Source organism: Rattus norvegicus, chromosome Y, assembly GCF_021556685.1.
Source record: "Rattus norvegicus strain SHRSP/BbbUtx chromosome Y, alternate assembly SHRSP_T2T, whole genome shotgun sequence".
NCBI lineage: Eukaryota > Metazoa > Chordata > Mammalia > Rodentia > Muridae > Rattus > Rattus norvegicus.
This window is the reverse complement of record NC_141555.1, coordinates 33730156-33753657: the sequence shown is the minus strand read 5'-3', so window position 1 is coordinate 33753657 and position 23502 is coordinate 33730156. Positions and strand designations below refer to the sequence as shown.

General features: G+C 37.6%; 1 long non-coding RNA gene across 1 annotated transcript in view; it reads left to right on the top strand.

Annotated features, from left to right (window-relative positions):
* LOC120099659 (uncharacterized) overlaps nt 1-23502 on the top strand; it is a 99665-nt gene that overhangs the window by 18541 nt on the left and 57622 nt on the right. The window contains 1 exon segment of the long non-coding RNA NR_190831.1: nt 17246-17392. This is a non-coding gene — a long non-coding RNA (uncharacterized LOC120099659).

The window sequence follows — 23502 nt, the reverse complement described above, 5'->3', positions numbered from 1 at the left end:
CACACAGGCTTATAGGACAGTCTAGCCACTGTCAGAAATAGCAGAACAAAGTAACACTAGAGATAATCTGATGGCGAGAGGCAAGCGCAGAAACCCAAGCAACAGAAACCAAGACTACATGCCATCATCGGAGCCCAATTCTCCCACGAAAACAAACATGGGATATCCAAACACACCAGAAAAGCAAGATCTAGTTTCAAAATCATATTTGATCATGATGCTGGAGGACTTCAAGAAAGACATGAACACACTTAGGGAAACACAGGAAAACATTAATAAACAAGTAGAAGCCTACAGAGAGGAATCTCAAAAATCCCTGAAAGAATTCCCGGAAAACACAATCAAACAGTTGAAGGAATTAAAAATGGAAATAGAAGCAATCAAGAAAGAACACATGGAAACAACCCTGGATATAGAAAACCAAAAGAAGAGACAAGGAGCTGTAGATACAAGCTTCACCAACAGAATACAAGAGATGGAAGAGAGAATCTCAGGAGCAGAAGATTCCATAGAAATCATTGACTCAACTGTCACAGATAATGTAAAGTGGAAAAAGCTACTGGTCCAAAACATACAGGAAATCCAGGACTCAATGAGAAGATCAAACCTAAGGATAATAGGTATAGAAGAGAGTGAAGACTCCCAGCTCAAAGGACCAGTAAATATCTTCAACAAAATCATAGAAGAAAATTTCCCTAACATAAAAAAAGAGATACCCATAGACATACAAGAAGCCTACAGAACTCCAAATAGATTGGACCAGAAAAGAAAAACCTCCCGTCCCATAATTGGCAAAACACCAAACGCACAAAATAAAGAAAGGATATTAAAAGCAGTAAGGGAAAAAGGTCAAGTAACATATAAAGGGAGACCTATCAGAATCACACTAGACTACTCGCCAGAAACTATGAAGGCCAGAAGATCCTGGACTGATGTCATACAGACCCTAAGAGAACACAAATGCCATCCCAGGTTACTGTATCCAGCAAAACTCTCAATTAACATTGATGGAGAAACCAAGATATTCCATGACAAAACCAAATTTACACAATATCTTTCTACAAATCCAGCACTACAAAGGATAATAAATGGTAAAGCCCAACATAAGAAGGCAAGCTATACCCTAGAAGAAGCAAGAAACTAATCGTCTTGGCAACAAAACAAAGAGAATGAAAGCACACAAACATAACCTCACATCCAAATATGAATATAAAGGGAAATAATAATCACTATTGCTTAATATCTCTCAATATCAATGGCCTCAACTCCCCAATAAAAAGACATAGATTAACAAACTGGATACGCAACGAGGACCCTGCATTCTGCTGCCTACAGGAAACACACCTCAGAGACAAAGACAGACACTACCTCAGAGTGAAAGGCTGGAAAACAAATTTCCAAGGAAATGGTCAGAAGAAGCAAGCTGGAGTAGCCATTCTAATATCAAATAAAATCAATTTCCAACTAAAAGTCATCAAAAAAGATAAGGAAGGACACTTCATATTCATCAAAGGAAAAATCCACCAAGATGAACTCTCAATCCTAAATATCTATGAACCAAATACAAGGGCACCTACATACGTAAAAGAAACCTTACTAAAGCTCAAAACACACATTGCACCTCACACAATAATAGTGGGAGATTTCAACACCCCACTCTCATCAATGGACAGATCATGGAAACAGAAATTAAACAGTGATGTCGACAGACTAAGAGAAGTCATGAGCCAAATGGACTTAACGGATATTTATAGAACATTCTATCCTAAAGCAAAAGGATATACCTTCTTCTCAGCTCCTCATGGTACTTTCTTCAAAATTGACCATATAATTGGTCAAAAAACGGGCCTCAACAGGTATAGAAAGATAGAAATAATCCCATGCGTGCTATCGGACCACCACGGCCTAAAACTGGTCATCAATAGCAATAAGGGAAGAATGCCCACATATACGTGGAAATTGAATAATGCTCTACTCAATGATAACCTGGTCAAGGAAGAAATAAAGAAAGAAATTAAAAACTTTTTAGAATTTAATGAAATAGAAGATACAACATACTCAAACTTATGGGACACAATGAAAGATGTGCTAAGAGGAAAACTCATAGCGCTGAGTGCCTGCAGAAAGAAACAGGAAAGAGTATATGTCAGCAGCTTGACAGCACACCTAAAAGCTCTAGAACAAAAAGAAGCAAATACACCCAGGAGGAGTAGAAGGCAGGAAATAATCGAACTCAGAGCTGAAATCAACCAAGTAGAAACAAAAAGGACCATAGAAAGAATCAACAGAACCAAAAGTTGGTTCTTTGAGAAAATCAACAAGATAGATAAACCCTTAGCCAGACTAACGAGAGGACACAGAGAGTGCGTCCAAATTAACAACATCAGAAATGAAAAGGGAGACATAACTACAGATTCAGAGGAAATTCAAAAAATCATCAGATCTTACTATAAAAACCTATATTCAACAAAATTTGAAAATCTTCAGGAAATGGACAATTTCCTAGACAGATACCAGGTATCGAAGTTAAATCAGGAACAGATAAACCAGTTAAGCAACCCCATAACTCCTAAGGAAATAGAAGCAGTCATTAAAGGTCTCCCAACCAAAAAGAGCCCAGGTCCAGAAGGGTTTAGTGCAGAATTCTATCAAACCTTCATAGAAGACCTCATACCAATATTATCCAAAGTATTCCACAAAATTGAAACAGATGGAGCCCTACCGAATTCCTTCTACGAAGCCACAATTACTCTTATACCTAAACCACACAAAGACACAACAAAGAAAGAGAACTTCAGACCAATTTCCCTTATGAATATCGACACAAAAATACTCAATAAAATTCTGGCAAACCGAATTCAAGAGCACATCAAAACAATCATCCACCATGATCAAGTAGGCTTCATCCCAGGCATGCAGGGATGGTTTAATATACGGAAAACCATCAACGTGATCCATTATATAAACAAACTGAAAGAACAGAACCACATGATCATTTCATTAGATGCTGAGAAAGCATTTGACAAAGTTCAACACCCCTTCATGATAAAAGTCCTGGAAAGAATAGGAATTCATGGCCCATACCTAAACATAGTAAAAGCCATATACAGCAAACCAGTTGCTAACATTAAACTAAATGGAGAGAAACTTGAAGCAATCCCACTAAAATCAGGGACTAGACAAGGCTGCCCACTCTCTCCCTACTTATTCAATATAGTTCTTGAAGTTCTAGCCAGAGCAATCAGACAACAAAAGGAGATCAAAGGGATACAGATCGGAAAAGAAGAGGTCAAAATATCACTATTTGCAGATGACATGATAGTATATTTAAGTGATCCCAAAAGTTCCACCAGAGAACTACTAAAGCTGATAAACAACTTCAGCAAAGTGGCTGGGTATAAAATTAACTCAAATAAATCAGTTGCCTTCCTCTATACAAAAGAGAAACAAGCCGAGAAAGAAATTAGGGAAACGACACCCTTCATAATAGACCCAAATAATATAAAGTACCTCGGTGTGACTTTAACCAAGCAAGTAAAAGATTTGTACAATAAGAACTTCAAAATACTGAGGAAAGAAATTCAAGAAGACCTCAGAAGATGGAAAGATCTCCCATGCTCATGGATTGGCAGGATTAATATAGTAAAAATGGCCATTTTACCAAAAGCAATCTACAGATTCAATGCAATCCCCATCAAAATACCAATCCAATTCTTCAAAGAGTTAGACAGAACAATTTGAAAATTCATCGGGTTAACAAAAAACCCAGGATAGCTAAAGCTATCCTCAACAATAAAAGGACTTCAGGGGGAATCACTATCCCTGAACTCAAGCAGTATTACAGAGCAATAGTGATAAAAACTGCATGGTATTGGTACAGAGACAGACAGATAGACCAATGGAATAGAATTGAAGACCCAGAAATGAACCCACACACCTATGGTCACTTGATTTTTGACAAAGGAGCCAAAACCATCCAATGGAAAAAAGATAGCATTTTCAGCAAATGGTGCTTGTTCAACTGGAGGGCAACATGTAGAAGAATCCAGATCGATCCATGCTTATCACCCTGTACAAAGCTTAAGTCCAAGTGGATCAAGAACCTCCACATCAAACCAGACACACTCAAACTAATAGAAGAAAAACTAGGGAAGCATCTGGAACACATGGGCACTGGAAAAAATTTCCTGAACAAAACACCAATGGCTTATGCTCTAAGATCAAGAATCGACAAATGGGATCTCATAAAACTGCAAAGCTTCTGTAAGGCAAAGGACACTGTGGTTAGGACAAAACGGCAACCAACAGATTGGGAAAAGATCTTTACCAATCCTACAACAGATAGAGGCCTTATATCCAAAATATACAAAGAACTCAAGAAGTTACACCGCAGGGAAACAAATAACCCTATTAAAAAATGGGGTTCAGAGCTAAACAAAGAATTCACAGCTGAGGAATGCCGAATGGCTGAGAAACACCTAAAGAAATGTTCAACATCTTTAGTCATAAGGGAAATGCAAATCAAAACAACTCTGAGATTTCACCTCACACCAGTGCGATTGGCTAAGATCAAAAACTCAGGTGACAGCAGATGCTGGCGAGGATGTGGAGAAAGAGGAACACTCCTCCATTGTTGGTGGGATTGCAGACTGGTACAACCATTCTGGAAATCAGTCTGGAGGTTCCTCAGAAAATTGGACATTGAACTGCCTGAGGATCCAGCTATACCTCTCTTGGGCATATACCCAAAAGATGCCTCAACATATAAAAGAGACACATGCTCCACTATGTTCATCACAGCCTTATTTATAATAGCCAGAAAATGGAAAGAACCCAGATGCCCTTCAACAGAGGAATGGATACAGAAAATGTGGTACATCTACACAATGGAATATTACTCAGCTATCAAAAACAACGAGTTTATGAAATTCGTAGGCAAATGGTTGGAACTGGAAAATATCATCCTGAGTGAGCTAACCCAATCACAGAAAGACATATATGGTATGCACTCATTGATAAGTGGCTATTAACCCAAATGCTTGAATTACCCTCGATCCCTAGAACAAACGGAACTCAAGACGGATGATCAAAATGTGAATGCTTCACTCCTTCTTTAAATGAGGAAAAAGAATACCCTTGGCAGGGAAGGGAGAGGCAAAGATTAAAACAGAGACTGAAGGAACACCCATTCAGAGCTTGCCCCACATTTGGCCCATACATATACAGCCACCCTATTAGACAAGATGGATGAAGCAAAGAAGTGCAGACCGACAGGAGCCGGATGTAGATCGCTCCTGAGAGACACAGCCAGAATACAGCAAATACAGAGGCGAATGCTAGCAGGAAACCACTGAACTGAGAATAGGTCCCCTATTGAAGGAATCAGAGAAAGAACTGGAAGAGCTTGAAGGGGCTCGAGATCCCAAAAGTACAACAATGCCAAGCAACCAGAGCTTCCAGGGACTAAACCACTACCTAAAGACTATACATGGACTGACCCTGGACTCTGACCCCACAGGTAGCAATGAATATCCTAGTAAGAGCACCAGTGGAAGGGGAAGCCCTGGGTCCTGCTAAGTCTGAACCCCCAGTGAACTAGTCTATGGGTGGAGGGCGGCAATTGGGGGAGGGTTGGGAGGGGAACACCCTTAAGGAAAGGGAGGGGGGAGGGGGATGTTTGCCCGGAAACCGGGAAAGGGAATAACACTCGAAATGTATATAAGAAATACTCAAGTTAATAAAAAAAAAGAAAGATTAATCATGATAATATTTATTTGACCTCTTTTGTTACATTAAAAAAGAAACGTATTTGAAATAAGTTATTTGCTGTCATTGATTTTTGGAGACAAAAGAATTCAGCTAGCAGCCAATCTCTGTTCAAAGATTCATATTTCATTCATGATCACATTTGAAACAACTCCAAGTGTTTTCTTGGAAATTTGGATTGAAAAATGTGGGAATTATTTTAATTAGGTTCTCATTTCCTTAAGATTTCTTTGCTTTGGAAAGAACGGTATTTGGGAAATATAGGAGAAGAAAGATGTAACACTATTGATTCTAGCAAATTGTAAGGAGAGAGTATTTCATTAGATTGTATGGCATTTGTAGCTTATTTTTTTCAGAGCTGAAGACTGAAACCAGGTCTTGTGCTTGCTAAGCAAGCAGTCTACCACTGAGCTAAATCCCCAACTCCAACTTCTGACGTTTTGTAATTCACATAATATCCTAGTGGAATTAGAACCTTCCTTTTCACATACATAATAGGGATTGTTGGCAGGTGAGTGTGGGGGAATTACATGTCATGTTTCCTCAGACTTCTTAGGTTGAGGTAGGATTAGCTATTACATTTTTGAAGGAGACCCTATGTAGAGCTCACTCTATCCATGTTATTGGTGCCCAGTTCTTGTCTGGGTATCTTTGTGCACTCTGAAGGCTGATGCTCTCAGAGAGTTTTTCTCGGCTCCAGTCTGGACCTCTGCAAAAGTAGCTGCTTTATTAATCTGAGTAAGCACACATAGTCCTGAAGTGCTGCTTCTCTGGGGTTCAGCCAGTTGCTCCTCTTTTGCTGCCCTGAATAATAGACTTCTCATCCACATTTTAATCTGCTCATACTATAATAAAAATGGTAATTTTGGCTTTTAATTTTCTAGGTAAATCTTTGTTCTATTAACGTTAAAAGATATATGTGGTATTAGCAAAAAAAAAAAAAACTCATTTGGATAAATGTTCTCATTTTTGCCTTACTATTGAAAGTAGCTCAAAACATTATCTCTTTTGGAAGTTATTACACTCTTTTGTAATGCCCTCACATGGGAAGGAACTGATTTACAATCTGTCTCAAAAAATTGGCTAAATACCTGTGGATACCAGGAAACTAAAATATAAATATACTCGGATTTTCCTAATTAGTAATTGCCATTTTTCTGCTGTTATTATGCTGATTTTTAAAAAAAAGTATAGTTGTTTTTTACATATAAATCATGTATACATAAATTATGTCTCTATATAATATTAACTATAGCTTTGAAAAAATTTAAACCTTTATCTTCTTCTTCACTGAAGACTTGTAAAAAGTAACAACTGTGTTGACACCTAAATTTTGCTTTGATTCTTTTCTCTTGTCACATTGATTTTCTTAACTGTTCTTATAATAAAAACAGCATTTCAACTGGATAGTGGTGGCACATACCTTTAATTCCCACACTTGGGAGGCAGAGGCACACTGATCTTTGTGAGTTCTAGGCGTGGTCAGGATAATCAAGGCTATACAGAGAAACCCTGTCTCAAAAAATAAAAACAAAAAGAAAAACAAAAAAAACAAAAAACAAAATAAACTAAACAAAACAACCACAAAAAAAACAGCAATTTAAATATAAGTTATATAGCTTTGTAATACTCCTACAAAATAGTTTAAAGATTGTAAAGTATCTATAATATTTTATTGTTCAGAAGTTGTAAGATTTTTGAGTCTTGAAGGAAGCAAAGTGATTGTTATTTGAGTTTAACTTATACAACAATGTCTGATTAGAGAGAAAGTTGAGACTTGGTAGAATTCTAAATTTTCATTTTAATCTGTACATATGACTTCATATTGATGCTATCAGTGAAAACCAATGAATTTATTACATTGACATATTTTAGCTGGAAAAGAAAAGGCAGAAGAAATGAGCAGACAAATAGACAATAAGGCCTCATTTCTACTATATCGTATTTTGGGAGCAGACAAGACTATATACGAGTCTCTTCAAAGTCTTTTATAGTTCACCATAGTAAGAATACTCATCAGCTGTTGTTGCCACATATAAATGCACCCAAAATTTTGTAAATTAAATAATTGTAAAATGTTCTTGCTGGAAACCCTTTGGGTCAGCTGGAAATTCACTGGAGTAGGTTGAACTCATCCAGTAGAACTGCTTCTGCCCTGTTTTATTTGTGCTTAGCTCTTACCTTTCAATTGGGAGTGGGGTTGTTTCATGGGTGTTAATTCTAGAGCCCCACCCCATGAAGCAAGCCTTGGGAAGGGAATCTCCTCGTGTGGCACTGAGGAAAGCAAGTCCTAAGGCACAAATACTTTTAAGGCATCTTTTCTTGCTGTCTAAGAAATCCCACAGCAGGACCAAAGGAAGCCTGCCCTGCCTAATGCAAAAGCAATCACCAAACCCAGCATCAGTGAGGCAAAGAACACTCTTGCCTTGGGAATGGAGAGCTGAAAGGAACGATATTTCAGCTGCAGCCAGACCTCTACATGGAAAACATTCCAAATTGACTCCTTAATTGGCAAGGTCTTAACCATAATTTTGCAGAATAAACACATTAGCAGTGTTTCCATTCACTAGTAGCAGAATAATGGAAGTTAAGATAATATCTGCTAGGTGATGATGTCACTGCCAGTAAAGTTACAGGGTGGTGATTATTTATTCTCAGGCAGTTATTATTTTGAAAAATATGTATTCTATGCAGGTGTGGTAGTTCATGCCTTTAGTCCCAGCACTTAAGTGGCAGAGGCAGACACATCTCTGAGATGGAGGCCAGCAAGGTCTACAGAGCGAGTTTGACACAGAGAAACCCTGTCTCGAAAAACCAAAATATATATATATTTCGATCTAGTAAATCCCTTTCCATAACTAGAATAGGAAGAGAACTTGGGGAAAGCTAAGACATGATTATGGCATTCTACAGTAAGAAAATGAAAGCATGTAACAAGTTTACAGTAGATTTAGCAGCTGCAGGACATGAAACATCACATGGTAGCCTGACAAAGGATAATTCCATCACCTGGAGGAGTAGGCCAACCAGCCCTACTTGGGAAATTTAAGGGTAAGAGAGGCCCTATCTCAGGGGGTAAATGAAGATGGATGTCCCTGATCAAAGACCAATAACATTGTCCTCTGGCCCACAGAAGACAGACTGTGCCCATGGCTAGACATTACTGGAAGTATTTACATGTACTAATAGCAGCCCTGGATACGAAAAGCAGAGCTAGGCAGGTCTAAAGGTGGCGTTTTATTGAGAAACATTGCAATTGTGGAAAAGTGATTATTATTCTTCTGTGTTTGCAACTCGACTTACAATAGTAACAAAGAAATGAGGGCTTATAGCCAAGCAGTTAAGGAAAGGAAATTCCTAAAAGGAAACATTGGATTATAGACCCTGTCTAAGCCAACCTGGCAGATTCTTGCTGAAGACAGGTGTAAGTGCTCCGATGAATGTTGGGTTTGCACAGTCTAGACTTACTTAGAAAGATGCTTGTTAGGACTAGGTGACATAGACCCCATGTACAAATTACAAGAGCTAGGACTGTGGCCTGGAGAGGTTAAAGAAACTTAGCTAAGCAAATCAAGGAGAAAGTCTTTGAGAGAGACAAACACTTGACTTTCATTTTATAGGGAAGGGAATTAAAGCAGTGGTTAAGATATTTGCCCAAGCCCCCCAGTTAGGAAGTAGAGGAACCAAGGGAATGAATATGCATAAAAGATTGAACTTCAAAATCCACACTACCAAATGGATAACAGTGCTAGAATTCACTTCAAGGACTTGTGATCATTTCTGTTGTACTAATATTCTTTGTAAGCTTGCCAAATGCCCTAAGTACTACCCAATGTCACAGTGTTAAAATCTAGGTAAACAATAGAGAACCAATCAGATAGGGTGTTGTGGTTTCATTCTATGTTACAGAGCTGTGTTTGAGAAAGCACAGAAGTACAGTGAGCAAGAATAATGCAGGTGTGTTTATCAGAAGATATACCCATTTCCTGCTTCCTTGTCCTAATCACCACATCCACTGAGTGCCAAGCCAGGAACTTGCCAGTCACACTAACAGCCACAGCATTGGTTCAGGCAGTGTGGAGTCAGCTCCAATATGAAAGTAAGTCCTCCCTCTGCAAGGGAATACATTATCTCTGAATAAGGGGAAAATAGAGACATTAATGCTATTTCAAGTTGGAAATGATTTAGCTAGTATGTTTAATTTGCCTAGCATTATGATCTTTGTACATTTTTATTTCATTTCTAACGTATATGTAATGGGGGCTCTGTGCTTGCCGTTATCTGCATGTGATATGAGAAGACAACTTTGTGCAGTCTGTCTTCACCTCCATTTTAAGTGGGGAGGGAGATACATACATACATGTGTGTGTGAGTTTGTGTGAGATATATATATATATATATATATATATATATATATATATATATATATATATATATATTCCTGGATTTGCAGACATTTGTAAGCTGCCATGTGAGTCCTAGGAAATAAACCCGTATCCTCTGGAGGAACAGCCATTGCTCTTAACATCGAGCCATCAGTCTAGCCCCAATAAAATACATTTTAAAGGTAGTATTGGAAAAAATTAGGAAGTTGGCTATTGTGCTAATAAATAAGACATGTCATCTATATACCTCTTAGAATCCAGTGGACAAAAAATGTCCACACATTTCACATACACATGTTGGGGATTTACAACAAAGTCTTGAGCATGCTAAGCATATCCTTATACTCAGCTATGCTGTGGAGTCTTCAGTGATACTCTGAATAGTATGCAGTATATGGTTTTCAATGAAACGTTGAAAGAAAATTTGTTTTGTACAGTAAAATAGTGCTTCTGTTCTATTTAGTGGAAAAGAAAAGAAAAATTTTATCATCACCTAGTATTTTACTGACACATAGCATTTGCATTTGAGTCAGGCAGGCTTCTCAGTGCTTAGTACATATTTTTAATGGCTTTGAAGGATATCCTAGAGCATATATTCTTTAAAGGCAAATTTTTTACCTGTTTACACAAGGGGAATCAACACTTACCAAATAAAGTGAAATATTATCACCTACTCAACATATTTAATCTCTGGTACAGAAAGACTAAAGCAAAGTAAAGTGATACAAAGTGTAGAAACTGCTGGGTGGTTCTTCTTGTCCCTGACACTTACACACACACTATTCTGTTTCCTATATCAAGAACTTCACAGCTGGGTGTGGGTGCATAGCTCAGTAATCCCAGCACTTGAGAGCCTGAGTCAGGAGGATTTTGAGTTTGAGGACAGCCAAATCTACACACCAAGACCCTGTCTCAAACACCTCCCCACCCAAGTCTTCCTCCTCAAACAAACACAACTCAAAAGATTCTAATTGTTTTTTTTTCTAATCTCCCACCTAATTTTGCATTGCCTACAGTAAGGTTTAATTACCTTCCTCTTTCAATTTAACCAAGTCCTCTGCCAGAAAGAATTTTAAAGAAGCATTTGAGTGAAAAGTCCTCATGTGTCAAGAGCTGAAACATGGTCTTGGGATAATAGACAGAGTGGGCCTGGCTTACTTTGCTCCCTTATGAACTGTGCTACCCTGAAAGAGGCACTCATCTATATTATAGGTTTATAAATGTGAAATACCCGTCTTTTGCTACCTGTAAGATTTACCTTCTGTGTAAGACTCCTGTTTCTGAGTTGGGTTGGTTGAGCTCCGTGGTGTGACACAAGCATGTAGAAAACACAAGTGAAATACCAGAGAATGTCTCTCTCTTCCTTTAATATTTTTATGAATGTGAACATTGAGCTTGGATGTATGTCTGCACCATGTGTGAGCCTGATGTCCTTAGAGGTCAGAAGAGGATAAGGAACCTTCTGGAACTGGAGTTCTAGGTAGCTGTGAACAACCATATTGATTCTGGGAATTAAACCTGGTTCCTCTAGAAGAACAACCAGCCATCTAAACACTGACCCAATCCCAGAAAGGAGCTTTGTCTTGTTTTTAGCACACTTCTGGCGAACTTCAGTAGATCAGAGGTTGCTTCAGTTCTCATCTGTCACTCTGCAGAGCAATTTGTAAGCACAGGTGCCACTCTGCTAGATGATAAATTTGGAATTTAGTCATTTCCTTTGGAATTTCTTGTTTTTTAAGGAATTATCATTGTATATTTTTAATCCACCCTTTGTTGAATTTCCTCTTAGTTTTTTTAATTTGTTGAGTTCTTTACATATTAGGTAGAATTCATCTGGTAGTTTTTAAAATCTGGAAGTTTTTATAAATAAATATTACCCGAGACATGCTGTGGAGACCCATGCCTTCAATCCCAGCGCTAGGGAAGCAAAAGCAGGTGTATCCCTGAGTTTCAAATCATTCTGGTCTACAGAGAATTCCAGGTTGGCCAGGGCTACAGAAAGAAGCTTCTGCTGCAGCTTTTCTCCTAACGTGGCCTTTAACAGGCAAAGTTTAATTTATCAATATTTCCTTGTATGAATGACTCTTTACCAAGGCCTTGTTCTTAAGATTTCTTTTCTTTTCTTTTCATTTCTTTCTTTTTTTTTCTTTTTTTTTTCTATCTCGGTCTTAACATTTTTATTGGTGTCCTATTTTCTTGTTTTACAGGTAAGTCCATAATCTATTTTGATTGAATTCCCATGTAAGTTCTGAAATAGTCAAAGTTTCTGTTAGATCTCTGACTGTCAGTTTTGAGTAACACTACTGTTATTGCAAAGAGCTGTCTCTTCTCTATTGAATGTCCGCTTTAAAAATCAATTAGGCATTTTGGGGGCAGTGGGGCCCATTCCCAGATTCTCCCTTTGTGTTTCTTTTTTGCCAATACTGGAAAATGTGTATTAAATCTCAATTTGGTAAGAAGATTCCCCATGCCTTACTATTCGTTTCCAGGTTGTTTTGCCTCTTTTAATTCTTTGCATTCTTTTCCTAGTTTTAGAATTATATTATATATAGAATTATATATATATATATATATATATATATATATATATATATATATATATGTTTTTCCCTTTTATTATTATTTTTTTAACTTAATACACTTTACATCCTGCCCACTGCCACCTCCTCATCACCCCTCCCACATTCCTTCTCTGAATTCCCCCATCCCTTTTCCTCTGACAATTAGGGTTCCTCCTGGATTTCCCCCTACCCTTACACGTCAAGTGTCTAAAAGGCTAGGCATATCCACTGCCCCTGAAACCAGACATGGGAGCCCTGTTAGAAAATATCCCTCATGCAGGCTACAGCTTTTGGGAACACCCACCCCAAGTTATTCAGGACTGATATGAAATCCAGGCTGCATTTGTGCAGGGAGGCCAAGGTCTAACCTGTGTATGTTCTTTCATTGGTGGTTCAGTCTGTGGGAGCTTCAAAGTTCCAAGTTAATTGCTTCTGTTGGTCTTTTTATGGTGTGCCAGTCCCCTCTTGGTCACCAAATCCTTCCTTCTAATTCTTACATAAGAGTCCTCAAGTTCTGCCTGCTGTTTGTCTGTGGGTACCTACATATGTCTGAGTCAGCTGCTCGTTGGAGCCTCTCTGGCGACAGCCATGCTAGATTCCTGTCTGTAAGCATAACAGAGCATCATGAATGGTGTTAGGGATTAGTGTTTGCCCATGGGATGCATCTCTAGTTGGGCCAGTTATTGGTTGGCCATTCTATAAGTCTTTGATCCATCCCCTGTCCCTGCATTTCTTGAAGACAGGAAAGATTTTGGGTCAAGTTTCTTGGATGGGATGGTGTCTCTGTTGTTCCACTGAGGTTCCTGCCTTGGCTACAGGAGGTGGCCTCTTTGGGTACCATATCCCCAATGCTGTGAGTAACAGCTAAGGATGCTTCCATTGATCTTGGGGACCTCCCTTATCCCAGGTCTTTCTCATCTTAGAGTTGCCCATGCCTACCCCTGTCAATTGCAGTTTTCCACTCATTCTCCTGTCCTTTTGGCCATCCCTCCTTCTCCTCCCCACACCTGTTCCTGAATTCCCCCCCATTTCCCTTCTTATCCCCTCTTCCACCCAGTTCCCTCCCTCCATCTGACTCTAATGACATTTTTATTCCCCCTCTATGTGAGTTCCAAGCATTCTCCATTGTGCCTTCCTTCTTGTTTAACTTCTTTGGGTTTGTGGAATGTACCATGAGTATCCTGTATTTTATGGCTAATATCATTTATTAGTGAATACATACCTGGCATGTCGTTTTGGGATTGGGATACATCAATTAGGATGATACTCTCCGCCCATTTGCCAGCAAAATTCATGATGTCTTTTTTTTTTCAATAATTGAATAGTATTCCATTCTGTAGATGTACCACATCTTCTGTATCCATGCCTCAGCTGAGGGTCATCTAGGTTCTTTTAGCTTCTGACTATCATGAATAAAATTGAGCAAGTGTTTGTGGGATGGTGGAGAATCTTTTGTTTATATGCTCAGGAGTGGTATAGCTATGTCTTGAGTTAGAACTATTCCCATTTTTCTGAGAAACCTCCAAATGGCACTACCAACAGCAATGGAGGAATGTTCCCATTATCCACATCCCCACCAGCTGTGTTTTTATTGATGTGAAGGTCAAGTCCAGATCTCACACAGGCAGAGCATTGCTCTACCACAGTACTGCTCCCTTAGCCTCTATGTATGGTTTAACATAATTTCCCGGAATTATTGTAGACATATTTTAATGGTACTCCATACTCCAAGAATTCCTTTTCACTTTAAATGTCAAAGGGGATCAGGGAAGCATTCTGTGAGGTACAAAAGTGTGTAAATAGAATTGCTATTTCCCTTTTCCTCTTTTATTCTTAGTACTGGTTAGCCCCATTCTATTTCCAATTACGTAAGTGTACAAGTCTCCTGTAAACATAAGTTTGGGAAGAGACAGAGTCTGGATTCCAACTCAAATCTAAACCATTCATTTTTTTTTACCTCCTGTCTCTAGGATTGTATTATCTTTAACTGTGAATGAAACTGAGAATGGCTGCTTTTCATACTTCAAGATGAAAATTGTCATAACCTAAGGAGTACCATGTGCAATCATATCTGCACATAAACTTACTGATGACCAGTGACAGAGCACCCATACTTCTGACAGATGAGAAAGTTGTGTCCTGTAACTAATGGGCATTGAGAATATGGTCAGTCCAAATGGATTTCATGCACTTAGACGACCACAAATCATAGCTTTCGCACTGGGGAGAACCAGCTGCTGGAAGTCATGATCTCATGACCGCTGGAGCTGTGCCCACTATTGCTGCCTGTCATTATGAGAATGTCAAGCAGCATATAACTAGTCAGAATACAGGCTATAATTTCCTCTGAGGTCATACAGATTTACATTATTATATGTTGCAGATTTTCTGTCTATTCATTTCTCAGAGAACAGTAGTAATCTCAAAAATCAGTAGTTTGATCTGGGGGACTATAGGACAAAATCCAATTTTTTTTTAGGTGAAAACCTTATGCATAATTCAGCTTACTCCAAAGCTTGGACTTTGAAAACAATGTCTGCCCCATTTTACTTTTCATCTAAATTTGGGTTGAAAAGTGTTTATTATCAGAGTGGGTGACTTTTAAGAGACTAGAGACCCTTCACATGCAGACCCTTTAAGCACCCCTCAAAAAGAGATGGATTGCTATTTGGTGCTCTGGTTTCCTACCTTTCACTTCTCTCCCTTCTTATTTTACTTTCATTCCTATCATGGCTATGGCTCCGCAGCTCTTATGAAATTTATATTTATTTTAAACTCAATAGATGTCAGTTCTATAAATTAGTTCCATATATTATGCTTCAAATTTGGCATATGTGTAACAGAGAGACTCCTCTGGTAGAATAGCAATGATTTGATTTACTGTGATTCTTACCATTACTGAAGTGGACTAGCAGGGTAACCCAAGGAAGAATAAGGTGTAATTGCTTGACTAAAGTGGTGGTCGCATCCTTCCAGGACATCCTCTCAATACCAAAGAAGGAGGAGAACTTAAAGGAGGAATATTCTTTATTAGGGAAATAGGGAAGATAAAAAAATGAGACCAAAATGTAGCATGGGTGCTTCATTGGAATCTGAGGTAAAATATTACCTACTCTGGAATAGTCTGTGAAGATATTTAAAAGCCAGTACATCTACATTTGTTTCTCCTACAAGTTTCATAGAATAAATGGGCTTAGAAAGAGGAAGCTGCTAACACCATCTTAACAATTGTATTATAAAGACAAGGCAAAATTATAGAAATACAGGAAGATTAGTATACTGTGTTTTGTTTCAGTATTAATTTACTTTCTTCTGACAACAATTTATATTTATTTCTTCAGTAACTAATAAAGAGCATCCGCTTTCAGTAATAAGACTTGATACTACTTATGCTCACTAGACTAACACCAGCGTGTGACTTACTGAATATATGCCTGTTATTCTGTGCAAGTCCTCACTTACTAGTAAGCTGGTTAATTTATTATTATTATTATTATTATTATTATTATTATTATTATTATTATATTTCCATTATGAGAAATGAAATAAAATGTGTGGATTACATGACTTAACATACACATTTCATTTTAAAGGTTTATAATTTATCATCAAATATCTTGTCTTTTAATCTCTATATTCATCTTATTTTTTAAATATTGAAGACTGGATTTCATTCATTCCTGAAATTGCTTTATTTTTGCAAACCTTGGTAGATAAATTGTGAGCGGGTTTTAATGACCCATCAAGCTGGTAATACCTACTACTTAGCTGACCTCTGAAAAAATTCAAACATACCTAGATAACAAATTATGTGTTAGACACATAGAATTCAAATTCAGTGTTCTAATATAAATATTTAGACCAATATGCTTCTGATGAAAATTCTTATGACTTTTCAGGACTTTATTTCTGTGAAGAAACAATATCATCACAGCAATTCTCATAAAGGAAAACATTTAATTGGGGCTGGCTTACAGTTTCAGAAGTTTAATCCATTTTCATGGTGTGAAGCATGACAGAGTACAGTCAGACTGACACTGAGAAGGAGCTGAGAGTTCTAAACCTTGATACACTAGGAACATAAGGAAACTGTATATTACACTGGGCCTGGAATGAACATATTAGACCTAAAAGCCTGTCTCTTCCACCAAGGACACACCTCTTAATAGTGCCACTCTCTTTGGACCCAGGTTTCAGTCTGTTGGGCCAAACCTATTCAAATAACCACAGTGATTATAATTTAAACCTGAAGATTGTTTCCTATACAAACAGAGACTTTCTGTTCTGTTCTTTCTTTTCTTCCTCCTCTCCCTCCTTTTTCCTTCTTCCTCATCTTCCTCTATTTTCTTCTTTTTTTGATAGATCCAATTAGGATCACATGCCTTTACCTCCTACTAACTGTCTAAAAAAACACTAAGTAAGTGATATGCTGGTGTATATTTATTTAATAAACCAGCTCTGGTGTGGGAGTATAGATTGAGAACACTGGATTGTAGTGTTTCTTGATTTCTTTGATATAAATTTTTCCATCAGACCCAGTTTTTGCCACTGACTGTTGCATGTGGAGTTGAAAGAAGATGTGCAGTGGAGCAGCAATACACAGTGTCATGCAGATAGAATGTATGCAACCTGGGAAGGGTAGAGAACAACACAGTTTATACCAGGAAGAAGTGATAAATTGTGAGTGTCTATTATTTTAACATATACCTAGGTGTAAGTTTATATGCCTTACCATTTAATAATGATTGTGTCAGCAAACAGTTATGTATCTTATGAGATAAGACATACTGAATCCAGTTGTTCTAGACCTGCAAGGTATCAGTTCTTTCTGACTGTGCAATTCTGGTGTCAGTAAATGTGTGAGCATTTATTTGACTAAAATAATGATCCTAAGGTCCAAGAAGGCATTCAGAAATCAAGGCCTATGTCTCTTCCAATGTTATTTCAAATGGTTACAAACTATCTTGTGTGTTGTCTTATGTCTTATAAACCCTATATAAACAACATTTTTTTTTTCTTTTTTTCGGAGCTGGAGACCGAACCCAGGGCCTTGCACTTCCTAGTCAAGTGTTCTACCGCTGAGCTAAATTCCCAATCCCAACAACAATTTTTTAAACATAACACACTTTTATACCTTAAACCTTTTCAAAAATGTCTTCAACCTTGAATGACATCACTTTATCCTCCTAGCATTCGCACTATTGTATATTTCTTTTTCTAGAAATATCACAAATGCTGCGGGCGTCCATTTCCTTCTGTGGGAAACTCCCATTCTCCTTGATGTTTTTGCAGCTCTTTGTAGTTCATTTGAACTCAGCTTCACTTATGTAGCAAACGTCTGTTACTCAGCAAATTATCAGTTACCCTGGTATCATTCCATACTCAACTCATTAATAACTTTAAAATGATCTGTAAATACTTGTTTAATAGGACAAATTGTGGAGAATGCATGAGACAGTATGAGAAACTGACCAAAATTTAAAACTTTTTGAGGTTAGATGATGTGATCATTATTTTTCCTGGTAACGCAAAACCAGTTTATTGGATATCTAGCCATATCTTGTAACTGGAGAACATCATGGGGACTCAAGAAGTTACCAGAGGAGGATTTCAGAGAACAAATGGCACTCAAAACCAAAAAGTTCAAATTGTATAACTATGTTTACAAATTATTTTTATTCTGATTTGATGTGCTTTATTGTGTTCTCGGAATAAAGCCAAAAGTTTCCAGCATAAAGACAGATTAGCCTTTGTATGGGTGATGCCTCAGTTGGGGGAAGCGGGGAGGGAATGTCATGTATCTCTGTAGATTGAGGGAAGCTCGGCTCCATAAACATAAAGGGCAAGTAAGTGCCTCATCACAGCCTCTGTTGTGTTCTCAGCTCTTTCTCTGGAGTCCTCTGTGCTCCTGAAGGCTAAGCATTGATGATCCAGTGTGTGAAGGAGGCTCTAAAGTAAAAAAACACCCCAGGTGCTCTTGGAGAGAAAGTGGTGCAGGATCTTCCTGTGGTTCTGCATAGTTTTTTTCTCCCAATCTTTTACCCTAAGCTGTCACCTAGTATTAGAAGTTTAAATTTCATGTTTAGACATCCAAAGAGTACACTGAAATGTTGCAGACCCCTAGTAAACATTTGTATAATTTTGTTTATGGTTAGTTCAATGATTGTAATGGCTTATCAAAGAAGTCATATTTCTTATTAACCATTGTTTCACAATGATTCTTTTAAGGATGTTTATTTTAACAGTTTGATTTCTTTCTGGTGTTATGAAGAATCTACCTTTACTAAGGAACTATAATTCAATCTAGTAATTTTTTCTTTCCTTTTGCTTTTCTCTCCTCTTTCTCCACAATGATGTCACTCTGACACCATGGTGTTCTCTTACATGCGGTCTTCTTTTGTATCATCAGTTCCTGCTATGCCCTCATCTGGGATCTCAAGATGGACTGGGGTCTCTTTGATAAGAATGCAGGAGAAAACACCTTCCTCTGGGAATAAATTGTATACCCTCAAAAAGCATGTATGGAATATTCACACTTATCTTAGATATATCTGCAGTTAGGTCATACAGCAGTACTGACACAGGTCTAGTTAACTAATATGATTACAAAACAATTATCCCAGATGCCAATCTAGCCCCAAAACACCTTATCTTGTTTTTCTGCTGTGTAGTAAATGCAGTGGGACATTTGTTAGAAGTGAGTACCAACCCAATCAGAGTGGGAGAAAAAATATATATGTTATATGTTGTATATAATATATTTTATATATAATATAATATTTTATGATTTTACTGGTATATTAGAGTTACAGGACTATGAGATGCTGAATTTTAAATTAAAAGAAAAGATCCTTACACAGATGATTTAGTAAAGGTAAATGTGGTGATAAGATCTTGAAAACATTAAGCCAAGAACTGGGAATCTAGCTGTCTGTATCCAATCCCAGCTGTACAACAACTAGGCCATTCAGACAGAGAAGTCCACAGAAGATTATTAAAGTAAGGATGTTAGACTACATTAGCTCTTTATATTTTTATTGGCCTAAAGTTCTCTTTGGATAGCATAGATATATAGTTAATAATTTTTAAGATTTTTATATTTATTTCATGTATATGACTACATTGTAGCTGTCTTCAGACACAGCAGAAGAGGGCATCAGATCCCCTTACAGATGGTTGTGAGCCACCATGTGGTTGCTGGGATTTGAACTCAGGACCTCTTGAAGAGCAGTCAGTGTTTTTAACTGCTGAACCATCTCTCTAAGACTGAGTTAATGTTTTGACCTATATCAAAATGTCACCATTATGTCAGATTTGTGTTTTGAAAAATATATGACTGTGGGGTGCTGGGTAGAGAAAGTTGCCTGTGAGGACTGGAGCAGCATGCGTGAGCCGTATGCTGTATGCATAGGGGCCTCGGGTGAACCCTTGCAGGGAAGCAGTGATCCTGACATGAGAATTTAAGAAACATCACTGTTCATTGAATATACTTTTTACAATTCTAAACTAAAGGGAAACAAAGGGCAGGGCCAGGTGACAGCAGGCATGCACAATCAGGCACAGGATGGAGATTTCAGTCCCTAGTACCGTTAGAAAGAAAGAAAGAAAGCAGTGTCAGGTAAAGCTGCTTCATATTCACCACATGTGTGCTTCTTATTACTTTTGTGCTGTTTGGTAAAAAATGGGACACATTTGTTTCCTGTGCTGACTGTGTAAGATCAGTGTCTCTATATCAATGTAGTTTGTTTTCTGTCATAGACTTCTCATTTATAGACTTCCATACAGTGAGATTGGCGAATAGATTCTGTCAGTCAGTTTCTTTATTATTACATATTTAATGCGATAGAAAATAAAGTTATACTTTCTTGAAATATAATTGCAAATTTTTAAGAAAAACGTGAAGAAGCCAGTGTGCAGTCCAGTTTACCTTCATTCTGAAATCCTGTTATAGTCCTCATTCAAATTCTGCCTGCCTCCTCTCAATGGGGAACCTAGGTTCAGTGTGTGTGTAATGAAACTGGGAAGGGGACCACGAAAGGGATAAAATAAGCTGTTAAGCCAGGAGGGCATGGGAGTGAACACCACATGTGACATGAAAATAGAAGTGGAGCCACTGTGTGGCAAGAAGAGGGGTTAGGGCTGGGGGGCAGGAATGAATCTGAAAAATTCAGAATGGAGATTGTGGAGATGTCATACCAAAAACTTTTGCTGATTTTTGCTGGCATAATTTTTTTATTTGAAAGCTAATTATCAGCTCATTGATAATGTTTAATACTGAATAATCAAAACATTTACAGTTATGGAGTCAAATGGGATGGATAATTACAAATGTTTGTCTCTAGGGAGTGGAAAAAGAAAGCAGTACAAGGGGACTGATTGTAGGTTCTTAACTTTCTAGTGGTGATGAATACACTTGGTTAAATTTAAAATAGGGTTGGAGGAATGGCTCAGGAACTCAGGAAACCTGTTGATCTTTGAGAGGAACTTGCTCAGTTCCTAGTACCCCATGACAGCTCACAGCCATCTCCAATTCCAATGGCAGGAACTCATTCTCTTCTCCTAGCTTCTGAAGGGACAAGGTACACACAAGGTACACATATATACATGACAGCAAACACTCACACACATAAAAGAAGAATACTTTTCAACAGTAAATTAAATAAATACTATAGCTTAGTACCTAGGAGTTCTATTTACCAAAATGACAAAGCCGTGAAATACACTTTAAAGTGCTAATTTTGCTTAGAAATAAGTAAATTATATGTTCCGGGATCTGTTGGCAGTTGAATTCTTAAGAATCTTGGATAAACTGCATTAGCAGAATACTATGATCAGTGATGCTTCTCGAATCCAAACCTCGATTTATTTTTCAACATCAAAATAAAAGGCAACAGTTATGTGTGGGATGAAGAAATTACAGTCTGCACATTGTGTCTGACACTAATATCTGGGAGAGAGAAGTGTTTCTAGTTGAGACTTCATCGTCTCAATCTTTCAATTAGTATTACTCTGACTACCATTCATTGACAGTGACTCTTTATATTTCTGGGTCAATACATGTGATTAGTAGGCAGTTTTCTTTTTTAATAACTTCTTTCATTTTCTCTCATTTTAACAATTTTTTTGCTTCTTTAATTGTATATTTTTATATTTTCATTAAAAATGTTATGTACTTTTCTAGTTTCCTGTCCATAAGATCCCTAAGCAGTCCCAATCCAATTCTTCTATAACCAACCTTACTGCCCCTTGTCATTTCCATAAACTGGGAGTTAATCCTAGGAATGAAACCAAAGGGCTTCTCCTTCCTTTGGTGCCCAACATGGCCATCCTCTCCTACATAAACAGTTGGAGCACTAGGTCTGTCCATATACATTCTTTGAATATTGGTTTAACCTGAAACTTCTGTTTTGTTGGCATTGTTGTTCTCATGGTGTTGAACCCCCTTCAGTTCTTGTAATCCTTTCTCAAAATCTAACAACAAAAGGTCCATTCTCAGTTGACTGGTTTGCCACTGGCTTTCACTTCTGTATTGGACGTTCTCTACCTGTGTCTCTCAGGAAGCAACTATATCCTGTTCCTGGCCGCATGCACTTCAAAGCTTCAACCCTCTTATCTAGTTTTGGTGGCTGGTATATATATATATATATATATATATATATATATATATATATATATATATATGGTAGATAATATATATATATATACATATGATAATATAATAGATTATATATATACACACACACATACACATATATATTTTGGTGGCTCCTATAAATGAGATTAGGTATAATTTTGACATTGATTCTTTGGAACAAACAAGCTCAATTATTTAGAATCCACAAATGACAATGCCAAATAGACTCCCTCCTGTTCTTATGAAACTAGTAATGTTGAGGTGTCCCTGGACCTGAAGCCATTACTCTCCATGCCCATCCAAATGAATCTCATGTATTGTCTGAAGTAAAACCATGATAAAATATCCAAAACTCTCAAGTCTGGCACTGGGAAAACAGCATGGTAGTTATTAGAGAACTGACATATAATGGGACTACAGAACCACATTCTATGGCACATGTTGTCCTTTGCTTTACTGATGTCTCATAATTTATGATAAAATAAGGATTTGGGAGCTTATCATTTGATGTAGGTACAGAGTATCTACACTGTTATATTCATTCTATAGCTGTGCCACCTTTGTTGACAAAATCATTGCAAAAAAATTGAAAAGGAAAACTGAATTTATGAGTACATATTAAGGAATATTATAAAGTCCCCTATCAATGAATGTACAATAAGAAAATGTAATAAAATATACATTCAATTAAAGGTCTATAGGGAAAATACTGGCCCTTGGGAAACAGAGAAATACCAGGAAATTGAATTGTACGGCACAGGAATGGACCTGGGAATAAAATAATTATTCAGAACAATCTCTTCCACTCCATGTTCCTAGATCCTTTGTACCCATACCAAGGCCCTTTCTTTCTCTATTCAGAGCATGTAACCAATAATGAACAAAGAGAATTCTATAGTTTTAGAGAGATGTAGTATTTAAAGGTTTCTCCTGTGTCACAGTAGACTCTCTTGTAAAGGTCACCCTCGAATGTGGTCAATGTAAATATAGCAGTTCAGCAGGTAGGCCATTGCAATTCTCAGTGTTATCATCATTAGGCCCTCCCTGAAAAATCTCTTGTATCCTGCAGAGACCTAGCTTCTTTTGTGATGTCACAAGTGTTGTCCTGACTGCAACTGCCTTTCAGATATTCCTTCAGTGCCCCTAGGGTTTACTA